Source organism: Halyomorpha halys, unplaced genomic scaffold (assembly GCF_000696795.3).
Source record: "Halyomorpha halys isolate HHAL.00 unplaced genomic scaffold, Hhal_1.1 Scaffold1328.1, whole genome shotgun sequence".
Lineage (NCBI taxonomy): Eukaryota > Metazoa > Arthropoda > Insecta > Hemiptera > Pentatomidae > Halyomorpha > Halyomorpha halys.
This window is the reverse complement of record NW_027116249.1, coordinates 2772-12694: the sequence shown is the minus strand read 5'-3', so window position 1 is coordinate 12694 and position 9923 is coordinate 2772. Positions and strand designations below refer to the sequence as shown.

General features: G+C 33.5%; 1 long non-coding RNA gene across 1 annotated transcript in view; it reads left to right on the top strand.

Annotated features, from left to right (window-relative positions):
* Positions 1 to 8805, top strand: part of LOC136797185 (uncharacterized) — a 68837-nt gene extending 60032 nt beyond the window's left edge. Inside the window, exons 2-3 of the long non-coding RNA XR_010845017.1 lie at positions 3451 to 3512; positions 8711 to 8805. This is a non-coding gene — a long non-coding RNA (uncharacterized lncRNA). The remainder of the gene's footprint in view (positions 1 to 3450; positions 3513 to 8710) is intronic.
* The last annotated feature ends 1118 nt before the right edge of the window (positions 8806 to 9923 follow it).

Genomic DNA, 9923 nt, shown 5'->3' with positions numbered 1-9923 from the left:
TTTTTTATTATTTTCCTTTAACTCACCCCCTTCTCCGCTGATCGTGGGCAAGTATAAACGATATATATATATATATATATCCAAGGATAGATCAAAATTTGCGGTTATCCACTCCCTCAAGAATAGGAAGTTTTGTTTTTTCGTCTGCACATTTTACTTCTGTACGATAACAAATCGCTACAAGTTCATCGAAAATGATTGAGTGTGAAATGAGACCTAGAAGTCCTTAGCTTTGGAGGAAGACCAAAAAAAAATAATAATAAATAAAGAGAGGGAATTAATAATCTACGCTATCTGCGTTGAATATCGGTGGAAATTATCGATGCTTATTTTTTATAAACATAGAAAATTTCGATACATATTTGGAAATTATCCATTATCACACTTTGCTAGAAAATGAATTTAAACTAAGTTGAACAAATGATTTATTCCATTTTGGATAAACAATTATCTTATGAAATATTAATATAATTAAAAATATCCAATTGATTAATTAGTAATATTTTTCACTACGAACCGAACTTAACAAGCCGAGGTTTGCCTTCCTGAAAATATTGAAGGTGCCAATTTCTACGTAGACGTTGAGGACTGGAAGTAATTCCTAAGATAGCGGCGCCCGAACGGCGATTGAAGGAAATTGCTTCACGCCTCATTCCTTCCAATTAGCTGCCAATCTTTGGAGCGTCATTAATTGCTTGTATTTACAAGAGGGTTGATAAGTCTACATCTGTCTCCAATTTGCATCTAAATGAAACCCTCCAACGGGAAGCCGCAAAAGGATGGTAAGATCTCTAAATCTGGCACGAATAAATTAGTGATGTATTCTTCACTACAGCGTCACAGACAGTCGTTTGGTTGTTTTCGTTCTATTTTCATACAATCAAGGTTTATTCAGCAGAGGTAGAAGGGCATTTTTCGTATGAGTTATATGGGGTTGCAAGTATTCTAAGCTACATAAATACGTATCTACTCTCGGTGTAGTTTCTGATCTTATTTCTTATGGTGTAAGGATTCCTTTTTATGATCCTCAAATAACTCATTACACACTTCGTCACAAAGACGATAATGACTTAACGCTTTTAGATAAGTGGGGTGCGGTAGAGACGTTAAGCGTTAAGATGGGGTGTAGTACAAGAGCCCAAGAGGAGAAAAAAGGCAGTTATCTCACCCCAATTTTTTATTACTTTTATGAAAACTATGTATAATTACTAGTCAAAATTGATGAGTCTGCCAAGTAACAACTCAAGAGAACGTCATTTAAAGAAGAGAAAATCTGCTAAAATATGAGCCCTAATAGAGTTATTTACGTTAAATAGTTTTTGAGATATAGCTTTTTAAAAAGCAACATTTCATAAAAATGTATGGGATGTACTGAAACATCAGTAATTAGCGAATTTATTTTTAAAAATCTATATCTCAAAAACCATTTGACGTACAGATGTCTATCAGCACTAAAACTAAAGCTAGTTTATTGAGCTATAGAGTACTTTATGATGTTTTTCTTCGTAGGAGTAATAGTTTACATGAAATTTGTTAAAATAAATTGATTTATAGTTGTTCCGACAAATTTTCATTTGTCAAAATTATATTGATATGTGAATATCATAAAAACTACTACCCCTACGAAGATAAGTGTCATAAACTAATTTATAGCAAGTTAAATTTCCTTTATTTTGAGTGTTAGCAGACATATGTGCGTCTTATGGATCTAAAGATATATTTTTTCAAAAATCCAACATTTTATACGAACAACTATAAATTAACATTTTGTGAGTTTATTTTGTCAAATATCATAAACACTGCTACTCCTACAAAGATAAACATAATTAACTATTTTGTAGTAAATTTAACTTGCTTTAATTTTAGAACTGGCAAACAAGTTTTTCATAAATCAAACTTATTGTCCGAAAAACTATAAATCAATTTATTTTTGCAAATATCATGAAAACTACTATTCCTACGAAGGTAATGGGCATAACCTTATTTATAGTCCATTAAACTAGCTTTAATTTGAGTGCTAATAGACATCTGTACGTCTCATAGTTCCTGAGACATAGATTTCTCAAAATAAATTAGCTAACTACTAATCTGTCAGAAGATTTTTAAGAAATTTTGCTTTTTAAAAAGCTATATCTCCAGAACTATAGGGCGTAAATAGTTCTCTTTTAGGGCTAATATTTCAGCAAATTTACTCTTCTTTAAATAATGGTCTCTTAGATTTTCTAGTGTTGTTGGTAGTTTTTAAGATATAGAGCTCCGAATAAAAAATTAATGTTTGTTTAAGGTTTTGAAACAGCCGCCATTTTTTACTCCCGTACCTATACTTAGCAGACTCATCAATTTTGACTAGTAATTGAACATAGTTTTCATTAATGTAATCAAAAATTGGGGTGAGATAACTGCCTTTTTTTCTTCCCGGCTCTTGTACTAGTAGGGTTGCTTATCATAAATAAAGTGAGTTAAAGATTGACATCCCACTTAATATCCTCAAATTATGGAATTCAGAAGTGAATCTTAATTAGTGCAGGTATGTTACCTGAAGTTTATTTTTATCTCAAATTCAACCCCTTAAATTACTTCAGTACTCATTACGACGAAATAGGATATTTTAGAAAATTTTGGAAATGAAGATCAAACTTTTTAAAAAGAAGCTTTTTAAAAAGAAGAAAAAACAACAGATTTTTGTAGAAAATTATTTTTTATACCTCCTAAAGAAAGCCTATAATCAAAAATACCACCACAACAAACGCTGTAGCTAATAACATTTTCTATAAAATTTACTGCGGTAGCAGCGTAGGTGGTAGTAACGTGCCTGTCTGCAAACCCAAAGGTTACGAGATCGAATCCCCGGCCCTATCGTAGATTTTTTCAAGCGTATAATTTTACAATACTCACTCACCACCTCCCCCCCCCTGGGCATTTGTGAGGCCCATTAGCCAATAGGTGGCACTCACAACAATAGGAGTGGGAGTGACATACCTATCCTATGAAAATCACGTCATGAGACGCACGATGTATTTCATACGTACATCGCGCGAAGCCTTGGACCTCTATGGTCTCTCACGCCAATAATAATAATAATAATAAAATTTACTACACAAAGAACCCTTCGCTAAAAACTCTATGTAGATCTCTGGAATAATATTGCGTGTCTTTTATTAAATTTATTCACAGTTAATTGAAAATAATACAATAATTGCTCTTCAAAGTTTTTTGAGATTCGTCCCTTCTCTATGAAATTCTCTTTTGATACTTCATTCGTCAAAGTCCATTAATACATATACATACGTTACTATAGTTTAGTATGAAAGATGTCTGAATTAAAAATACCATTTCAATAAACGAATAGGATGAGTTTAACATTACCTTATTTTCAAGATACATCATAATGTATAGTAAATACCACCATTTTATTGTTATAATATGTTATAATTGTTTGTATTGTTTCAGATTTGAGAATACATCTTAAAAACCACATCTTAAGATGGGTCGTTTGAGAACTTTATTGGAAGGTACGATATTTTATAATATATAAATATTTTAATGTAATGTGAAATGTTTTAATGCTATTTTATTCTAGAAAATAAATTTTTTATATTAAAATTAAGAGCGTTGAAAAGCAATCAGCGGAGTCCTAATAAGAAAAAATCATTTCTTTGTGATTATCAAAATAACTCTCAAATAAGTCGATTGACTTATACATTATAAGTAAATTATCTATATATCATACATACATATCTCCATGTTTTTTTAAAATTTTTAATCATTTAATATTTATTCTATATTTATTGTATATTAATTTGAATATAGTTTGTTGATTTTTTTTTCTTTTATTTATATTTGTTACTGAAGTATCTTTCTTATATATTTCTCGTATGTCTATCACTATATAATCCATTATTCTGTTAAAGACATATTGATGTAAAACCAAAATATGAAAGGGAAAAAGAAGGGAAGGAAAAGAAAAAAAAAAGAGAAAAGGGGGAAAAAGGGGAAAAGATGGGAAAGGGGGGAAAAAATCATGAAAAATAGAAAAAGAAAAAGGTAAAAAAAAAGCAGAAAAAAGGGAAAGAAATAGAAGAACCAAAGAGATGAAACAAATAAAAAAAAAAAAAAAAATAAGAAAGGAGAAAAAATCATGTTCTAATGTTGTATACTACTAATGTTTGTAATTATTATTGTATACTTGTATAGGCCTATTTATCATTAGAGTAATAGTATCGTCTGATTAAATTAAAATAAATATGCTGTGTGACTAGCAACCCAATGAAGTTGGACAGCACAAATTTGTATTTTAATAAAGTTTTTCCTCCTTCTATTGAAATGTACAGCTGTACAATATACATCCAGTCAATTTTATCTCTGTTATAATGGAGTGATACAAACGAGTATAGAACTACCCATTGGTAGCACTCTAATGACTTTTTTACATTAGCAGGTCTCGTGGACATCTTCTCTTCAGGTACCTCGAAGGATTGGCAGGAATGGAAGAGGATACAAGGTTATATTTATTATTTTATTTATTACAAGGTTATATTAAAGGGATTTGGGTGGTTAGGGAGTTTATAATGGAAGGAATGATACCTTGTTTGGGCTAGAACGATTACATATGGTACCTTAAGGGCTTCATGTATGATTTTATTTTTTTTACTTCGATTTCTATTATTACAGCACTTACTGAACAAACGGCCTAAACTTCCAATTCATTACAAAAGACTGATCTAACGAAGGCCTGATGAAGGCTAATCTGGACGTACGGAAGTGAGCTTTGGGGCTCCACTAAACCTTCGAATTCCTCTCGAATCCAATCCTTACAGTCCAAAATCCTTCGTAAAATCCTCAATGTTCCTAACTTTATCACAAATAAAATCAAATTAAGTACATTCGAAAAGCGACATTTTACTTACTACCGGGGTTTTTAGAAGGATATGTTAATAATTAAGGTGGTACCAGTTTACCGAAAATGTAGTTCATTGTAAGCTCCCCTATCTATCTTCACTTGTTGTGGAAATAAGGTTTTTCCAAGAAAATTATGTTTTACCTATGAAATTCCTCATTTCTTTTCTGTTGCTGAATTAATCAACTTTTATTACATTTTTCGAAATGTGCGATGGAATTACTATAAAATATCAATGCATTTACAGGTAAGTATCGCTCCGTTAAGCGATCGCAGCAGCGAAACCTATGTATAAAAGAAGAATGAATTATTTCTGGAATTGAGGGGTGGAACCCCTCACGCAAAGAATTTCGAGGTACCACCTTGAGGAATTTATACAAGTTGGTTCATTTCATCACCTTTCCAACGACATAAGTAACTTTGTAAAGCTATTTTAGTTTCGTGGATGTATTAGAAGTGGACGGGGGAAAAAAACACGTGATAGTAGAAGTATTTACACTATTAATAATACAAGTATCTAGCATTACTTTAGCTCTAGTTATAGTTTTGTACCTTGGACCAGTATTAAAGTGCTTTAATACTGTAATGTGTTATTAAATTGAAATAAATATTATTTTTTATCCAATAATTTACAATTATAAAGTTATTGGAAACTCAATAATAACCATTCCAAGCTAATATTTCGGGCTGGAATTTTCATTTAACTAAAAACACTAAATATGTTTATAAATATTTATTCTTTTTAAAACAGATACGTAAGGAAAATGAGAATTATGTAACTTTATGATTTATACATTCCATACGCCGATCTAAAATTGTCAGGGAAATTCATGCATTTTGAAGTTTCCGAACACAAAATTATCATAAAGGGTCTGATTACCGACGTTTGATAAAGTTCTACTCAATTGAAATCTTCAATGTCTTCTCCTTTCCATTAATGATATCGGCAATTAACTAGCATAGCTACTAAGCTATGCCTTTAGAGCCTGGGTTTGTTTTTAAGAAAGGTTTATCTATTCCTCCTGAGACGTCTTCCATTTTGAGAATAGCTTACTTAATCAGTTGAATGTTTTTAACCAAGACACGATCTGTAATCAAGGTAGGGGATAGTGAGTGGGATAAAAGCTCATTTAACTGGATGGAACCAAAATTATTTTTTAAATGATTTGACCCTCAAGGTAGTACTCCTTGGTCCCATCCTCTACACTGTCTATACAGCTGACATTCCAACCAATCCTAACACTATCCTCAACACGTATGCCGATAACACATGTGTGCTCGCAGTTAATAATAACCCATTAATTGTATCCCAAACTCTTCAATCCCATATCACAGCCCTCGAAGAATGGTGTCGTAATTGGAGAATTAAGATAAATTCCAACAAATCCCATCATATCACCTTTACACTTCGTCTTAAACATATCGACTGCCCTACAGTATACTTTAATAATGTGGCTCTTACCCCTGTAGAACAGATTCGTTATCTTGGACTACATCTTAACAAACGACTAATCTGGAATCCTCACACTAGACTGAAAAGACAGGAAACTGCTCGTCGATACCGACTATTACAGCACTTACTAGACAAACGGTCTAAACCTCCAACACATTAAAAAAGACTGATCTACATGACTGTAATAAGGCCAATCTGGACATATGGATTTGAGCTTTGGGGCTTCACAAAACCTTCGAATTCCTCTCGTATCTAATCCTTACAATCCAAAATCCTTCGTAAAATCCTCAATGTTCCTTACTTTGTCACAAATAAAATCATAAAGACCTTAATGTTCTCTATGCAACCGATTTAGCCCAAACCAGATATTACTCCTTCCATTATAAACTCCCTAACCACTCAAACCCCTTAGATTCTAACCTTGCATCCTCTTCCATTCCTGACGATTCTCCGAGGCGGCTGAAAAGAAGATGGCCACGAGACCAGCTAATGTAAAATGTCATAAGTGTGCTACCAATGGGTAGTTGCTCTACACGCCTGTAACACTCCATTTTAACGAAGATCAAATTTACGTAATGTATTATGTAATATACTGTTGTAAATATCAATAAAGATATTGAAAAAAAAATGATTTGAAGAGAAGCCACTACAGATAACCTTTTGGAACAACACCCTTTATTTGATAAATCTCTTGGAGTAATACTCAGCAGCACTCGGTAACCTCTCGATCTCATGACAACTAACTTGGAAGGTTGAGTCAGTTCAGAATAATTTTCCATGGAAATTTTCACTCGGCTTGGAGCTTTGTGTCCTTAACAGATGGAATGAACGATTCTATCACCGGTAATTCAGGCCGAAAAGCTTCAAAACACGCATGGATGCTTGCCCAAGATTTGTAGCAATAATACTTTTTGGATTAAACACATTTAGGGACTTATCTGGTTTGATCGTCATCGGTATTCCGTCTGAGGAAAGCAAAAACAATTTTTATTGGCTGAAGAAGATTCATGAAGTCAATAACAAAATTTCTTATAGCTGCATAATTACATTTTAAGAGGAAATGTCAATGAAATGTACCTACGATGATATTGATAAAATACTGGCCTTCAAGTGCAATTCAGTCGCAATCCCACATCCTCCGGAAAACACTGTTCAGATGTTGAACGTGGTCGAACTCTGATTTTTTGAAAACTAGTAAATCATCCAGATGTATTTGGCAAATCCTCTCGTCAATAACCTGCAGGAATTGATCTATAAGACGTTGTAGAGACGCTCAATTGAGGCTATTGAGGATGTCTTGCCTGTCATGCCCAGGTTCATGGGGTACTATTCGTCGATCGTATTTTCATTTCCAATAATCGATCATGATCCAATGTTTCTCCACGGTTTCACCCAGTAAATTTTTGTTTTTGACAGGCCATAGCGAAGTATTATCCAGGGATGGGCTATCATTATTATACCTTCTCGCCTCTTGTCTAACTTTCTGATGTGCTGTCTTAGTATTTGCTGACACTATCTTTCCTTTATATACGTTATTTTATTATCTTTTAAGGGGATTTCATACACGTTCTTACCTGTACTCCCAGGACTTCTCCCTTCTGGAAAAAAAATGTCATCGTAGTCAGTAAGAATCGACTCCATCTTATCTATCGCCTGCTATATTGCTCCTATATGTACTCCTACATCCCTTATGCTTTTTTGGGAACTATACCACCTACCACCGTCTTGATATCTCATTTACCCGAGATGTTCTTAATTTTTATGCCCACCTTTCTCAACAGATCGCATCCAATTATCATTTAGTACTCATATAGAATTTTCCCTACCACTTGCACAGTTATACTATTATCTTTAGCCCCCTATCGGCCCAATCCAGTTTGTTTCCCATTACACTACAATCCAGGCCTATCCAGGATTACTGAATTACCTGGCATACCTTCACCTAGGGTGCCCTCTCTCTGCTTCGCAGCTTTTTCAGTGTTTTCGGTCCACAATGGTGTTGCGGCTCCCTGTGTCTACAAAGCCCCTCACTTCTCCCTCTCACATATATTATAGGCAAACCAACGACCAATCTCTCCTCACTTTATTGTTCACTTTGCTGTTTATCGTTCTTACCTTTTTCCCTTACACTCCGATGAATTCATTAAAAACAGTTCACACAGGTGTTCAAGAGATCAAAAGGTGTCTAGAATAGGGTTGGATGACGCAGAATTTTCAAATATTAAGTTGATACACTTAAAGGATCCTCCTCTACTCTAGGTTATTGAGGAAAAAATATATTTTACATTTTACTAACTGTAAAATAATAAATAAATATTTTTTATATTTATTTTTTTAATTCCCTTTTTTTTCAATTCCAGGTTATCTTTTCCCACCTATAGAGTGCATTGACGTGAACTCTGGTGCAGAGAATAATGATGATGAAGTCATGGAAGTAAGCGTTAATGAAGGTAATTTGCATTGATTTGTTTCTCTTAAATAACGCCTAACAGTGGTGCTAAAAATAACCATCTTCTGTTTTTATGCTGGGATAGGGTATTATAAATATTGGAGATGGTTCAGGTCAAGTCACGAAGACAAAATATAGAAGTCGGTAATCTGAACTTTTTGCACCGATTCCTTTCTGAACGACTAATCCTGATTTCAATTGTAAAAAAAAATATTATTTAACTCTAGAGATAAACCATGCTTCTTTTTTTATGCTAAAACTTCAGCCTGTTCAGTCTTCAGGATGAGTTTCGTTCAGTGTTGATTCCACGTGCTTTATTCCAGGTACCCTGAATGTATGCATCGAAAAATGAGACCTACGACCCAGACTTTATATAAGACCAAAAATGAACCGAAAAAATCGGACAATGTAAATCCGACACCCCCAAATCACCTGATGGAAGAAAATTTGCTTAGCTCACTGGAGTTCCGGTTTTTACTTGGTTTTCCATACATTTGGTGCTCCTAAAAATCTCTGAGGACCCTTACCATGGTATAGATATTCAAGATACATCCTGATTCTTCTGAACTTCGCAAAATCTTCCACAGGGCTCATTCATTTATCCTCCTATTTTATCTGTCCAGATAAATGATTAAACTAACTGGAACCTCCTGTTTTAGGTATTAATTAAAAATATTATCACCCGGCAAACTGCTATTCTTATCCTTTTTTTAGTCCGACTTTCATCTTATCGATATGCAGCATGAGGTTCTTTATTCAATAAAAGATTTATTGGAATTTTAACTTAATTATTATTTATGTGTTTTTCTGTCCATCTATTAGTACAACAGAAGAGTTAATCTTAAACAGGAGCGGTTGTTGCCTAAGGAATAAGCCAATGGACTTTCAATTTAGGCCTTTGATCGAATCCATCTTTATTTGAAACCGTATTTTTGATTTTGTCAACTATAGATCCATTCTGGTGATCAGGCCTTCGTAAAATTAGATTCTGAAATTTCAGTAGTTTTGGGTAAAACCTGGGTGTCAGTTGAGTGAGATTATCACAAATAATCTGCTTTTATAAAAGTTGTTCAAAATTCAACGTAGTAAGCAAAAGCAATACTGAACTCTGCTTTCCGTTTACT